The 23,819-nt window shown below is 47.4% G+C and overlaps 1 protein-coding gene across 2 annotated transcripts in view; it reads left to right on the forward strand.

Moving 5' to 3' along the window:
• The window catches only part of LOC144128232 (uncharacterized), a 29,683-nt gene extending 29,320 nt beyond the window's left edge, over positions 1-363 (forward strand). For both annotated transcript variants that reach the window (XR_013313750.1, XM_077661471.1), the window contains one exon: positions 222-363. The gene's annotated coding sequence lies outside the window, so the exon portion shown is untranslated. The remainder of the gene's footprint in view (positions 1-221) is intronic.
• The last annotated feature ends 23,456 nt before the right edge of the window (positions 364-23,819 follow it).

Here is a 23,819-nt window from a genome sequence, read left to right on the forward strand (position 1 = left end):
GGGCCTGCTACAAGGGTAAGAAGTCAGTGTTGTGTAGCTGTCAGGTTTCTTTCTTTTGTCCTACCTGAAAAGAATCTCAAAAGCATTTTAAAGGAGTCCTGTCCATGACACATTATCCCTTTAAGCAGAAATTGGAAGTGGGACGCAGCTTTATGCGAGAGTTTTGAGCGTGACGTGCCACATTTAAGCGCTTGGTGCTTGTTTGTTTCTGCAACTCACAGGTGCTGTCCAGGCCTGCAGATGCGATCCTGCTGGTTCTTTGTAGATCTGTGGGGAGCCGGGCTTTCTTAAAGTTCATTCTTTTTTAACCTTGACACCCTGTATATAGTGCAAAATTCTAATAAACTGGTCCAAAGCCCTGTATATAGCGCAAGTTTTTAATACACTTGTCCGAAGTACTGTATATGCTGCAAGATCTTATATAAACTAGTCTGACCACCGCGGTGGTCCTGTGGTCAGAACATCCGCCTCGCATGCGGGAGGTGCGGGGTTCAACCCCCGTTGCCGCCGGGTACCCACCGGTGATACAATGGGTACAAGCTTTCCCCTGGTCTGATGCTTGGCTTATTTAGAGTGAGATGCTTGGAAAATGTATCATTGACCCCACCTTGAGTAGAAGGATATACCTTGTGTCATGGCGCTTGTAGGGTTCGGCGCGATGTCGCATCTTTTTGTACATGTGTTGCGAATATTCCGCGAGAGGGCAGTGACCTAGGCTGCGCGTCCGGTTTTGTTTTATGTTGTTTTACTTTGGTGCACGCCATTAGAAGGGGACTCATGCCTTTTTCGTTAGTCTCCCCATTCGTCCTTGCGGTTTCCTTCGCCGCTCCGGACAGCGGGGCTATCTGCCGGCCTCGACCTTGGACCCCTGTCCCCTTTGCGAAGGATTGCGAGACCACCTAGGGAGGAACTCGAGGGTAAGGGAAAACGCTGACATCAGTTCTGAGCTTTCCTATTCGTCAAAACTGGTGAGCCGCAGTTAGCAGTTTATTTTTACGTGTGGAAAGGGGCGCGCGCATCTTAGGGGTGTACCCGCGAAGGGAGCAGCGCCCGTGTGCTTTTTGGTCTCTAGCGACTCCTAGCTGGCAGGCGCTCGGTCTGGCCGAGTGCGGAGGGAGTGACCGTTGAGAGCTGGTGCGAGGCGCGCCAGTTTGACTGTTGGGACGCGGTGTCCCTCGCCTCTGTGCAGGCGGCCGGTTAGGCCGGCCGCGGATAGTTGTGGCCGTATACTGACGTTTGTTTGTACCCATCTGTAAATAGCCTGTATAAAAGTTCGTTTCTCACTAAATCGCTTCGCCTGCAAGTCATATCATCGAGAAGGCATCAAGCGGTGCATCCAGTTTCTGGAAATCACCGGACCAACACCACCGGCAAACCTTTACTGCGCTCTTTGGCCATAGATGCCCTTGTGCCATAAAAATCAATCGTCATCAATGAATTAGCCTGAAGCCCTTTCTGCAGTGTTCATTCAGCAGCCATCAGAGGTGATGAAGCAGTTCTTGGCATCAATTCTTTCCTTTCTGCCTCTTATATCTTCACTGCAGTAGCTCTGTGTGGGCCAACAAAGCTGCACTGGTCATTTCTTTTCTTTGGCCCGTTTTTTCTCGAAGGAGGACAAGCAAGGTAAAGAAAATATACTACTAGACTTTTTTTTCCCTTCTGTTGAATGACATGGGCAAAGTCCCCAAAGCAGCGTTTTTCCATTCCTAAGGCCATTCAAATGACCATGGCTAGATGACTCATTTTCTCTCCTACTATACTCTGTTTCATGCATCGATGCAACACTGTCAAAGCCAGTGCCCTCGTTTGCACTGCCTACATCCGCAATCAATGTAGCACGTTCCTTATGGTGAGTGAAAAATAAATGCTTTGCCTGCAGGCTTATTACATGACACATTTGTCGTGAGCTTGATTAAATGCACTCTTGCTGCTGACAACACGCTGTTGCTATCGTGTGCCTGAAAACCACTCGGCCACAAAACAAATGCAGAGTAATGCACCTCTATTCCTTCATGCGGAGTACTTCTGTACCTTTTGTATCATTGCACCTGATGTTTTGAAGCGCATTGGTGTCATGTCGTCGACTGGATGGCAACCACGCAGTCCCACAGTGAAGGCATCGGAGTTTCCTGTTGTGTTGCTCGCTATGCTACTATATTCACCACGATGACTCTGTAGTTGAAGTGTTGTGAGGTTTGTCGTTAGTGCAGAAGTGTGTTCTTGATGGTTTGTACTTTCTGAGCATGCAGAAAGCAGCCAGTTTTGTCGTAGTTCTCACTGGGTCGAACGTCTAGTCATAAGCCTCCTCCCAGCACTTCAAAAGCCTTTCGAGCGTTGTGTATGTCTGTGGAGGAGTTATGAGTGCTTTATTTTTGGGTGTTATTCTCTAGAATTGGGGCAGTAAAAATTGGGCGGGCATTTCTTTTTCACCTCAAATTTGGGTTCAAATCGGTTATCCAGCAGACAGTTTTGCAATTTGGCTTTTTTCGGGGAGAGGGTCAATCTTTGAACCAAAAGACTCTGTACTTTAATATTAGCACTTGTTTTCATGCACAGCTTAAAATCCTCTATCTTATGGCCACTATTTTTTGCAAACAATATGGAAATGGAAGGTGCACTAAACTTAATCAAATCACTCTTCTTTATTTCCTTCTCTATTACAATAATTTTGTTGCATATATTACAATCTGCACAGAAATTCTTGGCCGTAGCAAGATCTTCTTGCCTTTGTTTTTGCACTAGGTAAACATTAATTCCACCATAGCAAACATTCTGAAGGCCTTGAGCAGGACGTCGTTATCGCAGGTAGGGCTTGATACAGTGATGCCAATAAGGTCTTGCGCTTTACTTCTGAAAGGTACTTTCAGTACTCATTCTCATACCTAGCATCACCACTATGAATAACAACCCTTAAAACTGGTTTAAAATAATAAGTTGAGTGAAAACACCCCTTTTGGAATAAGAACAAGTTATCCGCTTGTTAACGGCAAACATAGCAGTGGGGAAAAGCAGATGGCCGTATCTGGCACAAGATTGGGTTAATTGAAGAAATGTAAGAGACCGCTTTCCTGCAGTGGGTGTACTCAGGCTGATGATGATTATCAATTAACATTTTTTTTAGTTTTAGTACGGTCTCTCCAGATTATTTCTGCACTCGAAAACTATGTTCTGTAGAAGGCACACATATGGTTTAACCAGATTTTTAAGATGTTTGTTCAAGACTTGGCGGTGAAATTTGGTTTTACCTGTTTTCCAGTCAGACGCTCAGATTGCCTTCTAGGCGCACTGGGAACAATTATGCGGGGGTGCGAGAATTTTCGACGCTTAAGTTCCCGGTTTTCAAACTTTTAATGCTACGCATTTTTATCCCAGCGGTTTTGAAAACCGCGCTGCCAGAACGCTTAAAAGGACTGTAAAAGTGGGTCTCAACAAAGATGTGATGTGCTTAGGATGCTAAAAGGACGCCGCTTCACAAATATCCTCCAGCAAGAATTTTCTACATGCGTTTTGTGGAAGCTGAGTTATCTGTAGCAGAAATTTGAATTTCGGCGTCTTCGCGTCTTTCCCCTCTCTTCTCGTCACTTTTTGCACGCTGGAATGCCGGCGCTCCTCCGCTGGCCCCTCGCACTCGCCCCCTCCGGCGGCTGCCGAGGCGAGCGAAGCAATGCTAGAAGTCCGGTGCTGACGTAACGAGCGCGGATTCGGGCGAAAGCCCAGCACCGCAGGTCGCCGCTAGCCGCGGAGGCGGGAGTTTTCAAAATTATATTGCAAATTATCGGCTCGCTTTTGAGGTCTTGTACGCGGCATGAACGCTCGTTGGCCTGCACCCTATACGTATGGTGATCATTTCATAGACAACATCAAACACCCTTTTCAGGGCCCTTTAATTATTATTCTTCGACAAGTTTCCCGTTTTTCCAAGTTGACCTCATTTTGCTCTACCGTCAACTAATCACACTCGAAAGAAGTTATGTGTGTAGTGTTGGCAGCCAAATAAACTCACGTGCGCGCAAGATTCACACAAGACGAAACCGAAACTAATCGCGTCACAGCGGCCGCCGAGAAAGTGGGCGCGCCCTTCAGTAATTCGTGACACCGGCCAGCGTGCTGAGGCTAAGGGGGCCGGCGTTATTTCGACCAGGTGAAAATAACGGAAAGCCAAGCCAAATCGTTATTCCGACCTGGTCGTAATAACGAAAGCGTTATTTTCACCCGTGGATTGTAGATTGGCTTGGCGTCATTTGTGATTTGTGGATCGCGGTCGTGCGGGCGCGGGCGTTTTGCATCACTTGCTTGTTTGGTCGGCCTCTGGATGCTCTGGACGTGTGGTGTGGCACATTCGTTGTGAAAGGACGCTTGTGTGGTTTGTGTGCTCGCACTTGTGTAGTGCATGTGCCTTCGAAGGCGCTCCAGAAAAATTAGTCTTTTCGAAGCTTTCTCAGGAAAATCTTGTCGTAATTGACCGTATGAAAGTACGCGTTCATTTCGCGTAATTTATGGGTTGTTCGAGTGGCCATATGTGGGCTCATCCGTTCCGAGCTTTCGTCCTGATTTTCGCAGAGTATAGGCAAGTTTGTAATGTAAATTCTTTACAACGTGATCGGGCACGGTGGTTCTGCAGTCCCCGAGGCATCCGTCGGTCGAAGCGAGCAGCGGTCCCATACGTACAGGGTCGTCCACCCTGAACACGCGAGTGCGTGGCTGCGCTCTCTGGAGGGCCACTGCGTCCGACACGGCCACTCATCGCAGCCGAGTGGCGCAGGGCAAGCTGGACCTGGGCGTGGCGCTTCGCGTCATCTGCCACTTCGCTTCGATGCGCGGCCGTGTCGGACGCAGTGGCCCTCCAGAGAGCGCAACCATGCGTTTGCGTTACGACAAGAGAAGGCTGCTAGTGGCACGTCGACAGGACCAGATGGTATTCCGATTATGTTAATAAAGAAGCTAGGACCGAAGTCCAAGCAAACATTAATAGAGTTAGTGAACAAAATGATAGTGCATGGATGAATGGCGATCAAGTAGAATGAACATGATATATAGGGGAAAGGGGGACAAAGCTGACATAAGCAAATACCGTCCCATAACAGTGAGGTGTGTGGTTTATAAGGTGGTGATGCAGATTATAAAGGACAGATTGCAGGCTTGGGTGGAGAACGAGGGGGTGCTAGGGGAGCTACACAATGGGTTCTGGAAACAGAGGAGGCTGGAGCTATAGACAATCTGTTTTCACTGAAGCATTATATAGAGATTGCTGAAAATGAACACAAGCCCCTATGGCTAGCATTTCTGGATATCAGGCGAGCCTACGGCAACGTTATTCAAGAGGATTTGTGGGGCATACTGGACACATTTGATGTGCCCAGTATGGCACATCCAATGGCGATCGTGTAGAATGAACACGATATATAAGAAAAACGGGGACAAAGCTGACATAATCAAATACCGTCCTTCAGAAACGCACTGATGAGTCTCGGTTAGCCTGAGCAGCTGTCTGTGGAAGGTATTTAGCAATGAAGAGGGAGCGTGCGAAGATGCGGTACGCGCGCGCTTCTTCGCTGCTGTCGCGGTGGCCGCATTAAAAATCCCATAGAATCATCGCTATACTGGAATCTAGAAATTCTGTATTTTAAGGTGCAGGCGACAAGAATAAAGTGGATGGCAGAAACACAATTGTCGGAGCGAAACCACGCAAGCGCATTTCGTACAGCGCTGTTTGTGCCATCTACCGCGGCATAGTTTCGTTTTTGTGCTATCGTTTGCGCTAGCGTCGCAGTGTCCATGTAACTGTGCCAACAGACGCACAACAAATCACATGGTCTGTAAGTGGATTGGCGTTGGCCTGGGTGCTTCCAGACGTCGCCGAACGCAGCGGCGAACACGTGCCTATACAGAGTACGTGTATAGTATCGCTTTTTCTGACCGGCGTCGCCATTACGCGCGCATTGAACGAATTCCGGGACGATGTAAACTATCATCGTGAGATAGTTTCGACGTACGACAAGGGAATTATGCAACAATTGCATTATGTAACAGATATAGGCGATCGAGTTTCAGTTGTAGGGGCTTCTGTGGCAACTGGACTATCTGGCTCAAATGAAGAAAAAAAAACGTACCTGGAAAAACGCAGCAACCGCGAACGTGACAGCGTGTTCTACTAGATGTTTGTTTTGCAAAGGGAAAAATTAATCCTGCCTCTTTTCATTGCGAGGGCTAGAAGCGCCAGATGCTGAATTCCATCTCGTATCGATATCACCGTTTCGCTGTGCCGCATGCAAGCACTATGATCAGTGAGTTTAGTGGTAAAACCTTTTGTGCGCGGTCCTTCCTCAAACACACGCTCACACAGTGAATTCTCGTTGTTTCGTGCTCGCTTTTATAGCTCAAACTTTCGGTCAATCTATTGGAACTGGATCAAGAGCGCCAAGAGTGAACGCGTGTGTGCGGCGGTGGTTTTGTAGTCGTGCTCCCTTTGAGCAGTCTCATATATAAATTTGTCGCTATAATAAACTTTTGAGATTTTCGACAAGTCTTTTGAAGATGAAGACAATATATCCGACGGTCATTACGTTTATGGACAAATTGTGCGCGCGCCATGGGTGGGAAATATATAAATGGCCACGTACCAATGGCCAGGCATTGGTTTGGTTTATGGGGGTTTAACGTCCCAAAGCGACTCAGGCTATGAGAGACGCCGTTGTGAAGGGCTCCGGGAATTTCGACCACGTGGGGTTCTTTAACGTGCACTGACATCGCACAGTACACGGGCCTCTAGAATTTCGCCATTGAAATTCGACCGCCGCGGCCGGGACGGCACCCGCGTCTTTCGGGTCAGCAGCCGAGCGCCATAACCACTCAGCCACCGCGGCGGCTCTGGTCAGGCATTCGACGCCTCGATACTTCAAACTATTAAGTAACCGAAAATTTGTTCAAACTATGCCGATTAGGAACAAAGGGTAAGGGGGGGGGGGCAGCTTTGTCGCACTGAAATACGCGATTTTGACGGGAGCGAAGTGCCAGTTTGTAAATACCGCAGGTTGAAATTAAGCGATTTCCCTGTCTGTGTGCAGTACCACCTTACATACCCCTCTGGCAATAATGGCCCTCAGCAGCTGAGAAAAGTTAGAAGAAAAAAAATTAATCTGACATTAACAGGTCATGCGAATTCACTCAACCACATAGCTCAGGCCACTGTTCTGCTTGAGGAATGATAGGTCACAACAGTAAGAGAAGACTATAAATCAAATTTAGCAAATATTTAGGGCCTCTTGTTAGCAGTTAAAGCTTGATATTACCCCGTTTGTGCACCCGAAGCATAAATCATGAAAATCAGGTCAAGTCCAATTCCTGCTCAAAAAGTGCCTTCAAGAGAATGTAATTTTCCAGTGCAACAGTCTGAAGCTACCGTATAGAAACTGGCAGATGTCTTGAACCTGAAGGCAATAGATAAACTCTCCATGTGATGGTTTCTATGGCGTGAATTACTGAGGAAGACATCGTTTCCTTAATTCTCTTTTACAGTGCAGTTTCGGGTAATGCCAATTTCACAAACTTCCTGCAAGAGCCCAGTGCTACAGAATCTGCCTCGTTTGCAGCGAGTTGCAATCCCAGTAGCACTGCTAGGACTATTATCTTGCCTTTGTAAAATACCTACAAAGAACATTCAATTCAAAGGGCCTAGATTACAATGTTCAGCAAGAGCTTCCCTAGCACTGTCAGCGCTCAAGTGCTGAATGAGGTGGTGGTATGGGTACAAGCATCCCACTCAGTGATGATGCAATTAGAAAAGGCACTACCCTCCTGTAAGAAAGTTGAAACTGGCCCCTACTATGCAATAAAAGTAGGCACGTGCAGTGCCCACAATCATCCTGTTCATTCCCTGATTTACATTTTCAGTGGGCTTCAGCACCCGTTTAGCAGTTGTCTCAAAGCAGTATGTTAGTGAATTTTTTTTTTCATTAGCTTTGTGGAGCATTTTCTGCTGCAATGTCATAAACAGGAAGGCAATATGCGGTTCTGCAGCAACACTTCAGACTGTGATGCGACACACGGCAAGCACTTACCTCAAAGATGAGTAGGTTGCTCAGAGGAAACAATGTGGTGGCTGGGTATGGCCTTAAAAAAACTGCTTTGTAACACGGTTTTTCTATACGGCCAACGAAGTTGTTACTCATTTACTCATACGCTTCATCAATTACTGACAGGGCGTGTCGGTAGGAACACTTTATTTGGCAAGGAAGTCCTGGCCGACGTGGGCCTAATGCGACTCTGCCTGTAGGCCAAGGTGCAGACTTGTGGGCACAATCTTGAGCCAGTAGCCTGGAACGGGGAATAGGTGCCTTGGGCCAGAGAATGCCGCGCCATGCAAGGTCGGCTGCTGCAGTCCCTCCACTACTGTCAGTCATACACAGGGTTGGATGCCATGAAAAGAGAAAAAAGTATGCAAGCTCAGAACAATAAAATGCAACTAATAAACTACTGAGAGAAACCCACAAACAAATACACAAAAAATGGAATGCATATGAGGGAAAAAAGATAAGGACATCTCCCAACAGGCTACAGCAGCAGCCCACGCACTCCTGTAGTGGCTTTGCGTATGGACATTAGAAAGATCCTTAAAAAAAGGATAGAAGGAACATTGTTCAAGATGTGCCAGAGAAACCACACACAAAAAGAAGTGTGTACAAGGCAGAGACCAAGAATGAATAAAAACAGTCAAGACAAACAACGAAAGGGTTTCTGAAAGGCTTCCGACGCTGGCACACAGGAGGTCACAAGCTCCATATGCTAAACCCAAAACCTTAAAGGGGCGGAGACATCAAATTTTTGGTTGGAGTGTTCTAAGTTTCAAACATTGCATACTCCCACCCGGCCCGTGATATGTAATCTGCAATTCAAATATGCACGTTAAATGTCGCATTATTTATACTGAGCGATTTCGGTTTCTGAGTGTCGGGGTGCATTATGACGCCACTCCCGAGGAAGAGCAGCAACCTTGGTCATGTGGGCTCCAAAAGTAGTGACACAGGGACCGCTGCATCGTCTGCTCTCGTACACATGCTGTGCATATCAGGGCCTTTCGAAATGCCGGCCAGTCCTGCGATATGCTTTATTTTCGAATAGTTCAAATTATAACACAGATATTTGAAATTACAATACAAACATGTTTCCACAAAATGCAGTGATGAAAAGAAACATTTCATTCCTCTTCATAATTTATCGCATACTAAAGCTTACTGACCATCTCAATGAATTAGAAAAGATCATGTAGAATGGTACAATTAGTCAGAGCCATAGCTGTGTTCAGGAAAAAACATGACAGCTTGACTTTGTAAGCTGCTGAACGACAATCTTTCGGCTTTTCATTTCTCGGCCTTTTGGCAAAGATCATAGCACCGAAGCGCGGCCTTGTGATAGAGCATCCGCCTCACATTCGGGAGGTGCTGTGTTCGATTCGCAGTGCCGCCGGGTACCCACCGGTTTTAGGATTTCCCCGCCATGGTGCTCGGCTCATCTAGGGTGAGATGCTTGGGAGAAGGGTCTTCGACCAAACCGTTGCCTTGACGGATCAGAGATAAGTTCTGCCGTCAAGCAACCCTAAATCCATCTCGTGCGGTAGAAACCCATCTTTTTTTTTAACCCGTCATGCACACCTGCCGATGCGTGTGAGCCATCCAGAACGGTAGCAAGCAAATACCGCTGCACTTTGCTCGAAGGGGGTTTGTGAGCGGAGAGAGCTATGGCATCTCTCTTGAGGCTAGAGAAGTGAACGTTGTAAGTTTTGTAACTGGCACAAGGCGAAAGTTTTGGACTGCGGGTTTTAACCACGTGGAGACGTTTTTGTGCCCGCATTTGACGAGAATTTTGAGGCGCAGGCTATCCTTCCCATGCAGTGCAGCCCTGGAGAGCCGAGCACTAGGCTGGGGGACCGCCTGTTCCCATTGGATTAATTGGCTGGTGGACCGGAGGTCGCGGGAATCGTACCCACGACCTCCCGTAGCCGAGGCGAGCACTCAAGCACGAGGCCACGGCTGCGGTGGAGATGCTCTTGTCACAGTTCACACATTGAAAAGGCGTATGACGTGAAGTGGCATTGTTGAGAAACATTAATGACAAAAAATCGATGAACAGCAGCTTAAGCTACAAAAAGAGTTAGACCATTAGCAATACGACCTCTTCCACACTCCCTTGCGACACCTCCAGCCGTGGAATGCTGCCCCAGATGCAGCATTCTTGACGGGACATGGCCCGCTTAACTCTTGAGTATGGGTTTCACCACACTGGAATCCCTGGCAGTAACGGACCCACAGATGCTGGCACATTTCAACTAGGAATCTGTGCAGGAATTTCAGCAGCTGTTTGCCTTCTCACTGGACGAAAAGTGCCTGACTGGTCCGGACTCTTAGATTTGGAAGTTTGTTAAAATTATGCTCACAAGTTTTTGCTTTCTTTTAATGGTTCATAAGAGTGGTTGCCATATGTGCTGACATTACATGTGCTTTCACAACAGAAACAAAACTCTACTTTGAGAAAATTCCGGAAAATTTCTAAACGGCACACTGCATACTTTCAGGGACTCCATACACTGTTCATTGTACAGCAAAAGAATATTTCAGGCTTTCAAGAAGGAACCCTTGAACAAGATGGCAGACAAAGGTTGGTTTGCTCATCACTGAGAAGCACTGCCTTTTACTGCCTTTCCAATGAAGGCACACACTGGCATCCCTTTCGATAGCAGCAATTGCACAGGATAAGCTCAAGCGATTTCCACAGAAAGTAACAGCTTTTTATGACCTCGTCATCACAGCTCGAACCGCAGAGAAACTAGCCTCTGTTTGTTTGTTTCTGCAATAGCCTACAAGATTGACGAGGCCTGAGAGCAAGATTTACAGATCGATTTTGATGCCACACTGAGGTGGCGTGGCACCTCGCATCAGTATACTGAAAGCGCATGAATTCTGCACATTCCTATGACTACGGCTTATTCCACAGAAAATACTTTTGAACGTAGCTGTGTCTATTCATATGCACCAGACCAAACTCAATGAGGAGTGTGGCAACCTGTACAGAACCAACTAGTATATACAATGCTCACTTAATTGAAGACAAGAAAAAGACAGCTAAAACAGACAGGCTGCCATGCCTAATAGTCATTAGAAGCAAAACTATGTCATGCCAATAAGAACGGCCCGTGTGCTGGACACTCACAGTATCGTTAAAACTCGCAGCAGACCTCTGCGTTAATTTCAGGCCGTCGTTTTCCGAGACTTGACCACTTTCTTGATGGTATCCCTCACAACTCCCAGATTTTTCCAGGGAAACGAAATTCCTCTTGACAATTCTAGGCTGCTAGACACCCTTTAAAACCGTCACAGCCCTTCAAAGAAATACAGTAGAACCTTGCTGTTCTGTTCTTGGTTCGTGTAATCTGCAATATCACAAAACGAAAAATTATGCGTGTTGTCCTATTTTTATTCACAATACAAATCGTGGATAACTTTTTGAAACGATTCCCTGGTATATACGTCCATAATTTTGCCAAATTCTGGCCATATGATGCATTCAGAGACCAAGAGAAAATGCCAGCCAAGCTAGTCATCATTTTTGGATGCTTTGCCCATATGCACTTGAGCACTGCGGAGAAGACGCCGCTGCTGCCCTGCTTAAAGGCAAGGACACAAAGCATCTTAAGAGCAGCTGCGGCTCTTCCACAATGCACAAGTGTAACGGGATAAAAGTATCTGAGAACGGTAAGAAATAGTTGACGGACTGGACATGCCATGAAACTTCACCCCCATGGGAAACAAAAATATGGAAACAACTTGCAAGCGCTAGCAAAGGAACTTTTCAAAATTTGTGCCAGCACATTCACAAAAGTTTTATTGAAGTGAAAGTGCCAATAAATGCTAGGGACTAGGAAATGGCGCAAAACCTGGACATAGAGACAGTCACGTGAAGACCAGCAAAAAAAATTTTCATAGGGGCTAATTCAAGCTTGTTGCTAAAACATTGCATTCATAACATCCAAAAAAAACATGAAGGGGGAAGGGGGGAGAGAGAAAAATAAAAGGGAAGGTGGCACAAACCTTTGCCTTAAAAATGCAAAAGGCGTTGTTTCGTACCATTTGCAAAAGCTATCAAGTCAGGATTTCGCATTCATTGAAAAGCAGTGCGCAATCACCTTGAAATCAGTGTGTGGCAGATTAGCCAGCAACTAAATTACTGTAATAAAATTACAGTATTTAAATTACTTTTCTTGGTAATTTCTAATGTAATTCATTACTTTTGTGGCCTGGCAATTTAGTAATGTAATGAACTACCTTCAAGCAGTAATTTCACGGAAAAGTAATTAATTACTAGCGATATTACTTTTGCTGCGCACCGAGTCCGTGCTTCACGTATCTGCCATGCTTTGGCCTCACGTTTGTGGAGATGAGCATATACAAAGCAATGATGCAGTTTATGGGGGTTTAACGTCCCAAAGCAATCGACTATCGCTATGAGGGACGCCATAGTGAAGGTCTTCGGGAATTTTGACCACCTGGGGTTCTTTAACGTGCACTGACATCGCACAGTACACGGGCCTATAGCATTTCTCCTCCACCGATATGAGACTGCCACAGACAGGATCAAACCAGTCTTTCGGGTCAGCAGCCGAGCACAATATAACCAATAAGCCACCGCGGCGACTAATAATAATAATTGGTTTTGGGGGAAAGGAAATGGCGCAGTATCTGTCTCATATATCGTTGGACACCTGAACCGCGCCGTAAGGGAAGGGATAAAGGAGGGAGTGAAAGCAGAAAGGAAGGAAGAGGTGCCGTAGTGGAGGGCTCCGGAATAATTTCGACCACCTGGGGATCTTCAACGTGCACTGACATCGCACAGCACACGGGCGCCTAAACGGCTAAACGGCGTGCATATTGTAGTCGTTATGGAGAGCGCGAAAGAGACGCAAGAACGACAGAACCAAGCGAGCAAGAGACAACGCGCTCAAGAGACGCCAGAAGAACGCGCCGCAAGACTCGAGAAGCGTCGTATCGCAGATGCGGCTAGAAGTGACACCTCCCTTAGTGACTCCAACTGCGGAAGAGACCGCTTTGAATTCTCGACAGCGCCGGAATGAGACGCTGCGTAGACGACGTGCCGAGGAAACGAAGCTTTCGCAATTAGACTTGGGTTAACCAGAGCTAAACCACAGACAATTTTTTGCTCCTGTTTTAGAAAGCGAATTGTAACAAGAGCACACAATTGTAAAGTGCAATTAATTCAACACTCAACAGACTTTCCCAGCCGCGGGGCCACAAAAAAATCGGACCGCGTACACAACTGATCGCACAAACGGTTAGTTCAACTCATGACCGGCTTTATTAGTGGTTCAACTAGACTGTTGTCAAAAGTTTCCCGCCTTTTTTCGGGAGCACGCAAAAGCTGGTAATTATGCGTTACCATGAGTTACGTTGGGCTGGGCTGACAAAAGATATAAAAACACGATCAGCGCTTGCTCTTTTCCGTAGACCTGCGCAGCATTTGAGCAGAACTAAAACAGATTAGTCATTCCCTCCAGGCCTTTGGGTCCACTGGCGGGCAAGCGGGCTCCGTGCTAGTCCTGGGTTATCTGCTAACACAAAATATTGGGGCGCAAGGAAGTTGACAACGGAATGCCGAGTGTCAGCCAACAGGCAATCGCTCAGTATGTGTATGCCAAAAGATAGAAGAAATTACGTGCAACACGATCGCACGCCCGTCCCGCGTCCCAAGATGGCGGGGCACATCTGTCAGTGGGACGCAGTTCTTTGAGCCGTCGAAATAACGCAAGCGTTATTTCAACCCATGACGTCGCATCCGGTTTGAAGAAAAGACGTCACGTCCGTCAATTTTTTTGCTGTTTGAGCCAAGTTTGATTCGAGCCGAGCATTGCTTTCAGTACCACTATATTACCACTAAGACTGCTTCGCCGAAGTCCACATCGATGCAGGCTAACTAGCTGTCTAAAGATGGCGGAGCTGATGTACGCGGATGAGCGAGTCGTACTCTTGCGGGCGTCGGACTGTACACGGACTATAGAAAAGGAAAAATGTGAGTCATTCCATTATGTTTTTTGGTACGCAAACTAGTGGCTAATTAATCTTCGTGGACGTGCGATTCCTAGCAGTGAATCACGCAGGAGAAAATCGTGCAGTTGAGAGCTTTGCTACAGCAGCGGACGCTGTAGGTTTGTTTACGTGTTCCGGCATCCGATGATGCCGGATCTTATTTAGCACCTTGATTTTAGAGATTAATACTCGTCGCTGTCGTTGGGTTTCTCGACGGGCGTTAAGACGGCTGGCGTGACGGTTACAAAATGTGTTCTTCTGTTCTGTATTAGTTACGTCAACTCTTTCGGGTACATTCTTTTTTATCTCTACACTCTCAGAACAAACACACCGGCATGTTGCGAATTGATTTTAGTCTTTGCAGGATTAAAGCTCGCTGCTGTCTTTAGGTTTCTCGCCGTCTCCGAGTACCACGTACGGCAGACAGCAGGTTTAATGGCACGCATGTGTTTTCCTGTTGCAGAGTATATTAGCCGTATCGCATTTCGCGCATATTGATTACAGTCTTTCGTATTCTTTCTTATGTTTACAGGACCGTCTGGACGAGAGCGTTCGAGGAGCATGTACAGTTTAGCATCAATAATAAAAGAATAATCGCATATCTCTTTGGCGTCGTCTTTGGAGAGCGGCCCCGTCTGCTACAAGTAGACTGACCGATAGGCACATCCACCAGTCCGGTTTACGCGCAAAGTCATTGCAGAAAAAATGTGCAAACTTGTTGAAAACACGTTTTTAATTATCTTTATTGCTCAGTTTGAGAAAAAAGTGTAGTACAGCTGTTCATAAGCTTTAGTTACATTATTATGCCGCGAGGCAGCGTGAGCAGTAGACAAGTACCAATACATGGACATGTAGACGGCTTCCTAGACGTCACACAAGACGTCTAGAGTATTGGAACGCAGCACGTACGGAATGCTAACCATCACAACGTCACGTGACAGAAATTTGCCGATGAGACATACTAAGAAACTTTCAAGAAATATCTCCAAAAACTACAAGACTGCGAATTTTAACCGCTTTTTGTTGCATAAATTTTAATGTGAGGTGTTTACATTAGCAATTTACAAATCAGTTTTCAGAGCATTTGGAGGAGAGTACAACGGGCCAGATTTAAACCTTCCAGAACTCGGTCTAGGACGGATCGTGGTCTGAGAGCAAGTACTTGCCAAATTATTATTTATAACCGTGAACAAGTATTTTCATGCGCTAATCTAGCCTCAGCTGCAAACCATCAGGGTTTTCCCCGGTAATGGGCTCGCTATAACCTCTTTGGTTACGGTCACGTACGTGTTTATATATCGTGGTTATATTGTCTCCATTTGTGCCCGTAACTTATTTGTTGTCGGTTTAGGTTGGCAGAGTTTTTCAATGCTTTGAAGGACTCTGCCAACATTAACCTAAACCGACAACAAATAAGTTCAATGCATTGAAGGACTCTGCTGTTGGGGTGTAGTGTGCCGCATATGACTAGAACTTAAATCTCGAACCCTCCACAATAAGCCACGCATACTCATCCGGAGCCAGGCAAAGCGAAATGAACACAAAAAAAACGTTGTGTTTAGGACGGATGCGTCCGCGCTTTGCAGTAGGCTGCGGTGCGTATTTTCGTCTATTTTGCAGCACGGGCTCGTTAAAGGGCCAAAAATGCGCTTATTTTTGCATACAATAGCTTTTTATGAGAGCGCTGAGTCAAAAGAAGTAGAACTATAAGTATAAGACTCTAAAAACAGCTTTGGGTCACGCTGTGGACTTATATAAGAACCGTGACTTGTTGGTCCATTATTCTAGAAAAAGAAATAAAAATCTGCATACCACCTATAGGCCAATCTGTAGGCTTGGCCGTGCGATAGACTTCACGGCCCACCCGTTAAAAAAGGTATAGCCACCATCACCATCACAGAAGACGAAGGACAAAGCGACAAAGTGTTTCCATCGCCTTCTGTGGCACAACAGTTTTTTTTTTTTAATTATGAGAACTCGACAGAAATTATGCGATTAGTAATCTGAAAGGGTGGTAATTTCTTGCCGTGGTATATTGTTGCGTACGTCTTCCTCGCAAAAATTAGAGAAATGAAAAGTTCTCCACAATTTGCTAATAATTCGTAGAGAATAAGTGATATTAACCTTTATCCCTTCCCTTACGGCGCGGTTCAGGTGTCCAACGATATGAGACAGATACTGCGCCATTTCCTTTCCCCAAAACCAATTATTATTATTATTATTATTATTATTATTATTATTATTATTATTATTATTATTATTATTATTATTATTATTATTATTATTATTATTATTAACCATTCAGCTGACCTTGCCTGGAAACTACTTCAGGCCAATATTACAAGGAAAAAAATTAGTATCGTGCCACCTTGAAACTGGAGCATGGTGTCTTTCAGAGAACCAAGTAGAGAAATAGGCACAAAATACAGCCGCCTGTCACGGGTTATGACAGCGCTCTCCACGAACTCGCACCGTGGCGCATTGCAATTGCCGTTTGCCGTACTTTAACTGTCGAAGCCGCAAATTTGTATTGGTTACGGAGCCACGCCCAGTAGTACGTACTTCTGTCTTCTCTGCTAGGTAGGTAGGTAGGTGAAAACTTTATTGGGGAGGCTTATGGATGAGTCACTGCCTAGGGTTGGTCTGGCTCTTGATCCCGGGTGGTGGGCAACAGTCCACGACGTGCGGCGACCTCTCCAGCCCACTCTACCAGCCGCCTGCGGCTACAGAATGCCCTAGCGACGTGCTTAAACGCGCGACCACCTTAAAGGGGCCCCTAAACACATTTTCAGTGCATTGTTTTGCCTGTTGGTTGCATAGAAAGAGTTAGAGTGATGCTATTAGCATCGGTCCTACCACGTATACTGTGGTTTTTAATACTTTAATTAGCTCGCAAAAGCAAATTCATAGCGCTGACGGTGTCACCATACAGTGGCGGTTTTTAGCAGCGAATATGACATCACCTTGCGCTAGCTTGATGATTGGACAAATAGTAAATATACTGCGAATTGGGTTAATAACTAGAGATACGTTTTGTCAAGTTTTTGCGTTTTATATTACATTAAAAAAACCAGCTTGTTTGCCCTAGATTAAAGCACTGTAAATCAAGTAAAACAAAAACACGCCACCCGAGGCACTGGCTACTTTTTTCATCGAAGGACTTTGCGCCTCTCTGTAAACATCCTACGACCTAGCACTAAACACTTATGGCTACTCTATGTATCTGAGTGGCTTTGCGGAATCGATCCGATCGAGCCATTGAACGCTATAAGCGTTCGTTTCGGTCCCATGGAAGGATGAGTTCGTTTCACATTTAGCAGGCAGTGCACACCGTCAGTTTATGGGGAATCACCGGACGGTGGCGCCAGATGGCACCACGTTCCCGTCAACAGCGCACGCTCCTTGCTCGCCGTGGCCAACCAGCGCGCTAGGAGCGACTAATTGTCACCGAAGCGGTGGCCTTGTGGTAGAGCATCCGCCTCGCATTCGAGAGGTGCTGGCCTCGATCCCCAGTGCCGCCGGGTACCCACCGGTTTTTAATGGGTACAAGATTTCCCCCGGCCTGGTGCTCGGCTTTTCTGGGTGAGATGCTTGGGAAAAGGGTGTTGACCACAGAGCGACGGGCGATGGTTGGCGGTAAGCAGCAGCGGTACGCGCTAAATGTGTCTAATATCTTGCGCAGGCTGTCCCACCGTCGCAGTATCTCGCGCTCGAGTTCGGATCCATAAGTAAGGGAACGTCAGTTATCAGTGTTCCCTTCTGCGCCGTCGATGTGACGATGAAGCATCGCTGGGTCACCTGGGCGTTCACATGGTTGTTGCAACCATGCAAACGGCGCTGCCAACCTTGGCATGAACGAGTTACAGAGAACAGGCAACCATGGAGTGCATACTTCCGCCACGTGCTAAGATAGTCTGTTTTGATTGGTCGCTCTCGGTGTCGTCATTGGGAGAATGAAATGGGAATGGGAAGCTGCGCGAAAATAGAGTTAAAGGCAGCATTTTGTTTGCTTGTATTTTGAAATTTCTTCATTGAATAACTCCCGTTCCTATGCATCGATTCTCGTAATTCTTTTTGAGTCAGCATCTGTGTGACATTAAGAATCCACGTGAAGCGTAACCGGCATCCGTTCAAGCGGTGTTTCGCAGCCCCTTTAAAGAACCCCAGGTCATCGAAATTATTCCGGAGCCCTCCACTACGGCACCTTCCTTTCTTCTTTCATTCCCTCCTTTATCCCTTCCATTACGGCGCGGTTCAGGTATCCAACGATATATGAGACAGATAATGTGCAATTTCGTTTCCCCCCCCCCAAAAAAAACGATTATTATTATTATTATCTTCTCTAATTACCGTAGCGCTTTGGAGCGGTCACAGAAGGCTGCTGCATTTGAACCTCTATCTCAGCGTTAAAAGGCCACAGAAAGGGGTGTTTGAGCTCGGCTTTAAAATGCTTGCACTATGTGGAGTACAGGCCACCGAGCGTCCATGCCTCGTAGGCCTCAAAATCGAGCGGGAAATTTACATTTTTAAAAATTCCCGCTTTCGCACCTCGCAGCGACGCGCTGTGCCGGACTTTCGCGCGAAACCTGTACGACATCATGCCGTGCAAGTGACGTCACCAGCCGGGGGTTATCATTGGTTCACAGCGTCAAATTCTTTCAGACGTCACGCGCTGCCGCGGCCACTACGCGCTCGCCGAAGCCAGCTGAGGTAGGGGAGGGGAAGAGTGGGTGGGGCGGCGGAGGAGCGCCGCCGTTATGTCGTGCGAGATGAGAGGAAGAGGCGCGAAGATGCGGAAGTTCAAATTTTGTCTACGTATAACTCAGCTTCCACAAAACGCATTAAAATAATTCTTGCTGGAGGATAATTATGAAGCGGCGTCCTTTAACATCCCAGACATATCGCAACTTCATTGACAGTCCCTTTCTGGAGCCCTTTAAATATAAAAGTATCAAAAGGCCCTACTTTGGGTCCATTTTCTGTAACTATCTGCTAGACGACAGGAGCGCGATCAGCCAAATGCTTCCAGAGCTATGTGGCTGGCTGGATCAGGAGGGCTTCGGGCACACTGGTGGAAGCCGCCGCCTATAGCGCTCCCATCTTCTGCTACAGCGCCACAGAAAGTTGTCGCGTGAACATAGTACACCCGGTACATGTAACGTGCAGTTTGGTCAAAAGACTTCGGCCATAGGGACTACTTTAGAGCCGCACTCCCGGATCCCTTGAACACCAGAGGGCCCTGAAATGCTTGTGCCGCTGCCGCCTATTCTCGCCTTGCAGAAGTTTAAAGCTTAATGAGCGACTTGAATGCTTCACTACAGGTTAAAAAGTAAATCTTGTGTCCTGGAGACTTTTGGCGGGGCCATACGTGGTGCTAGTATTTTCCGTACAATGTACTCCGTTCCTTGTACTTTTCGCTATTTCATTGTCACATCAGCTAGTGCCACGAATATGGGGCCAAACAGAAAATCTATTTAGTTCCCATACAGAGACTACAGCATTGCAGGTAATTGGCCATGCGCCTTCAAACAATAGCTACAGATGTCTATATAAGAAGCATCACATATTATCATTTGAATCAATGCTTACTTACAAACTATGTGTATTGATAAATATTATTATTAATACTAATACTGCCCTACCACCAATTTTTTTTTCTTATTGCCATACCGTAACACAAGACATGCATTAAATGGAAATATCAATTTGCCTGCCTGTCGCAATGTATACGGGGAAGGCTTAGTTCAACCTTCCGCCGAAAAAGTCTGGAACACAGTGCCTATTAATGTGAAGCTTGCAAATAACTTTAAGCTGTGCTGCAAGTTTTTCTTTACTAGCAACCAGGAAGGGCTCTGACCCCCCCCCCCCCCTCCTTTTTTAACAGTTTGTTGACCTTTGTTAACATTTTTCCTGTTCCTTATGTGTTTTTTAAGTGTTACTTCAAGTGCGCATTTTGTTCCAAACCATTTTTTTATTGCTGTTTGTGTGTTTCCTTTTATTTTATTTTAATTTTATGTTCTTGCTCATTACGGCTGCCTGGTGTATTTCATTTTATTTTACACTGGACCGTTTCACTATAGCCGCACTGCTATCGGTCCAAATATTTTTTATGTAATGCCTTGTGCTTCGGAAATAAAAAAAAAGAATGTTTTGACTCTGACTTTGGAAAAGCTAAGGAATGGGACACAGAAGCAGCAGGAAAACATACGCAGACAGGTATAGCAACCCGTGCGATGTCAGTGCACGTTAAAGATCCCCAGGTGGTCGAAATTATTCCGGAGCCCTCCACTACGGCACCTCATTCTTTCTTTCTTCTTTCACTCCCTCCTTCATCCCTTCCCTTAAGGCGCGCTCACATTAGCGGGAAAATGCGCAACGCAGGAAGTTTTCCGCGCGCCGCTTCCCGCACAAGCCGGTTTTTCTCCCGCGGACAGCCTGCTGTGCCGTCCCGCAGAGCGATGGGTCCGGTACCTATTTTTCCCGTGCCGGTGACCAGAACAGCCAATGGGCGCCGACCGTGAACCGTGACGTCGGTCCCAGCTCAGTGACCCCGTCGGCGGAGGCTGCGCGCGTCCGGCCGGCCGGGCACTCGGCGGCTGCTTTGCCAGCACGGACATGCGACTTGAGACGGTGCAGAAGCGACGGTGCAGAAGCAGCGAACAAACAAGTACTTAATAGGGTGGAACTTTGGGCTTGTTGGTGCATCACTTTTGAAAAAGACAGCGCATGAAGACAGGGCGCCCGTCTCGGCTCCGGGAGGTGTATGGTTCGAAGCCCACCGCCGGGCACCCACCGGTAAAAATGGGTACAAGCGTCCCCCGGCCTGGCGCCCGGCTTTCTTTAGGGGAGTTCGCTTGGGAGAAGCTCCGTAAACCCCGCTGCGCCCCTCGCGGTCGAAGCCCCAGTCTCGGACAACCTCGCAGCCTACTAAAGGTGGTGCCCCTTCGGCCAACGTGGCTCGAATCTCGATCACCTGCAGCAGTTTCTGCACTGTCCTGTCTTCATGCGCTATGTCTTTTTCAAAGTATAAGTACGTTTACCGTAGCCAACAGCTCATCGTTCGAACCAGCCATCCTCGAGACAAAAAGGGCGACGGGAGGAGAGCTAGCAGACGATCAAGACGACGACGCGAGAAAGGGGCGCGCTTTCCAGTCTTCTCTAGTGTCACGTGACTATCCCCTTCTCTTTCTGCTCGTTCGGGTCCTCCCTCAGCGCCTCCTCTCTCCACATTCCAGGACAACCTCAGCGAGAAAACGCGCGCAGTGCGAGCGTCATTCCGAGGAGCTGCGAGGCAGCGTCGACGTTGACGCTGTGCCGGCGCGGGAAGCTTCCCGCTAGTGTGAGCGCGCCTTTACGGCGCGGTTCAGGTGTCCAACGATATATGAGACAGATACTACGCCATTTCCTTTCCCCAAAAAAACCAATTATTATTATTATTATTATAGCAACCTTATCGTCCTCGTGGCTCAGCTTGTGCGTTCCGCTCGGCGCTTCAAAGCGCCTCCTTACGTCAGCGATCCGTCGCGCGCCGGACACCGGAAAAAACAACCTCGCCAGAGTCCTGCACGCGCTCAGAGCCTGCCTCGTATGTCGCCCTTTGTTCCCAAACGTCAATCATGACGCAGAAGGCGGCCGCATGAGCGTCTTGGACCGGAGACGCTGTAGCGTGATGTCGACGCAAGATAATGCACATCTCCGTCGTCGTACACTGACGTCACAGAGCTGTGCTGGTGACGCGACTTGCTGACATCTCGAGCATCGGCGCATGCGTAGTCCCGACCGGTCGAGACGTCGGCGATCTGGAAGCGGGCCAAGGTGCCAGGAACAGTGCGTGTGTCGTGCACGTGCACATGCACAGGCTGTTTTCTCGCAGCTTGTCGTCAGTGCAGGTCTTGTTCGATGCAAAATCCCCCGCTCTCTCTTCGAGCGCCCTTCTTTCCTCAAGTACGAGGAGGGAATGGCGGCGCTCGTTGCGAGCAGTGGCGCGACTCTGCGGCTGCAACGACAACAACAATAGTTTATTTTCCCTCCGATACAAGGAAAGGAGCAGCCGCAAAAAAGCTGCCTCGAAGGGCAGCTTTCTTTTTCTCGAAGAACAGCACAATAAGCACAATAAACTATAGGTGCTCCGACGACTGGCTGCCACTCGGCTGGAAAAGACAACACGAATCCCGCAGAGTAGTTACCTTTCCTTTCTTCATAACAATGCAGATGTGTACACAGAGTGTTTCACCTAAGATTTCACACATTTTTTTAAATAGGGTTTTTGAGTCAGAAGAGCACTTTTTTCGGCATAGCATTCTCAGCGGTGCAGTATATCAGAATACAGCTAAGCCGTGCTAGCTAGCAGTCTTGTTTACTAATACTGAATAGTTAACTTTTTACATATTACCGTTAGGGTCCTTAATTATTGAGAGGCGTGCAGTTTACTGTAAGTAATATGCACATCACTTCTTTAGAATGCCGAAACTCGGTTACTCTCGGCGCTGTGCCCGAGCAAATACTGCTTACATTCAATCTACGTTGCGCCAAAATGCATGCGCTTTCGAGAAGCTCGCAGGCGAAGCAGCCTCTCCAGTGCACGTAACTCGTCGAAATAGCCAAAAAAATTTTTGGTTTATTAGAACCCTTTTTAGAGCCCCTCTAACATTACAGGCATGATTTATAATTTCGACCACCTGGGGTTCTTTAACGTGCACTGACATCGCACAGTGCACGGGCCTCAAGAATTGGTTTTTGGTTTTTTTTGGGGGAAAGGAAAATGGCGCAGTATCTGTCTCATATATCGTTGGACACCTGAACCGCGCCGTAAGGGAAGGGATAAGGGAGGGAGTGAAAGAAGAAAGGAAGAAGAGGTGCCGTAGTGGAGGGCTCCGGAATAATTTCGACCACCTGGGGATCTTTAACGTGCACTGACATCGCACAGCACACGGGCGCCTTAGCGTTTTTCCTCCATAAAAACGCAGCCGCCGCGGTCGGGTTCGAACCCGGGAACTCCGGATCAGTAGTCGAGCGCCCTAACCACTGAACCACAGCGACGGTTAACATTACACGCATCCCGCAACTTTATTAAGGGCCCCTTTAAGTGTCCCCTCCAATTTTTTCATCGGGAAGCGCGTTGCAACCGTCCAGCATTCAACGCTATCGCGTTAAATGTCGCCCACTTGATGTCAGTGCACGTCAAAGAATACTAGAAGAATACCGGACCTCCACTATGGCCCTTAATTCCCACTTAATTATCTCACTCCCCATCGAGTCGCTGATCTCCATGTGCGAGTGAAGCCCGCGACAGTTGTACGGAGGAGCAACGTCGTAAAGAAGCTCGGGCGAAAGACGCCCTGTGTAAACGAGCGGTGTTGGGATTCAGGTAGCGTGCATGTCGGGCCGCAGAAGAGACGGGAAACTAAGTTACGAGCACTTACGTACGTTATACGCATGCATTTAGCGGGAGGTGTGGAGAACCTGTTTCCCCACTTCTTGTGCCACTCCCCCTCCCATCTGACAACGGCACATTCCGCGGCAGGCGCACGGAGATCCGTCGTGCATTGCCGCTGGACTTCTGGTTCCAGGCAGCGAAGGAAGCGCAGCAAACGCGCGCTCTCGTCACCTTCCCCAGCAAATGCTCGGGGATGGCTTTGCCCCAGGAATGCAGCGCGCACGGGAAAACCCGGCCGCCATTGTCGGCGCATACAAATGTTCGCCGCCGATACTTCCGAAGTCGCGCCCCTG

This window comes from Amblyomma americanum, chromosome 4 (assembly GCF_052857255.1).
Source record: "Amblyomma americanum isolate KBUSLIRL-KWMA chromosome 4, ASM5285725v1, whole genome shotgun sequence".
In the NCBI taxonomy this organism is placed as follows: Eukaryota; Metazoa; Arthropoda; class Arachnida; order Ixodida; family Ixodidae; genus Amblyomma; species Amblyomma americanum.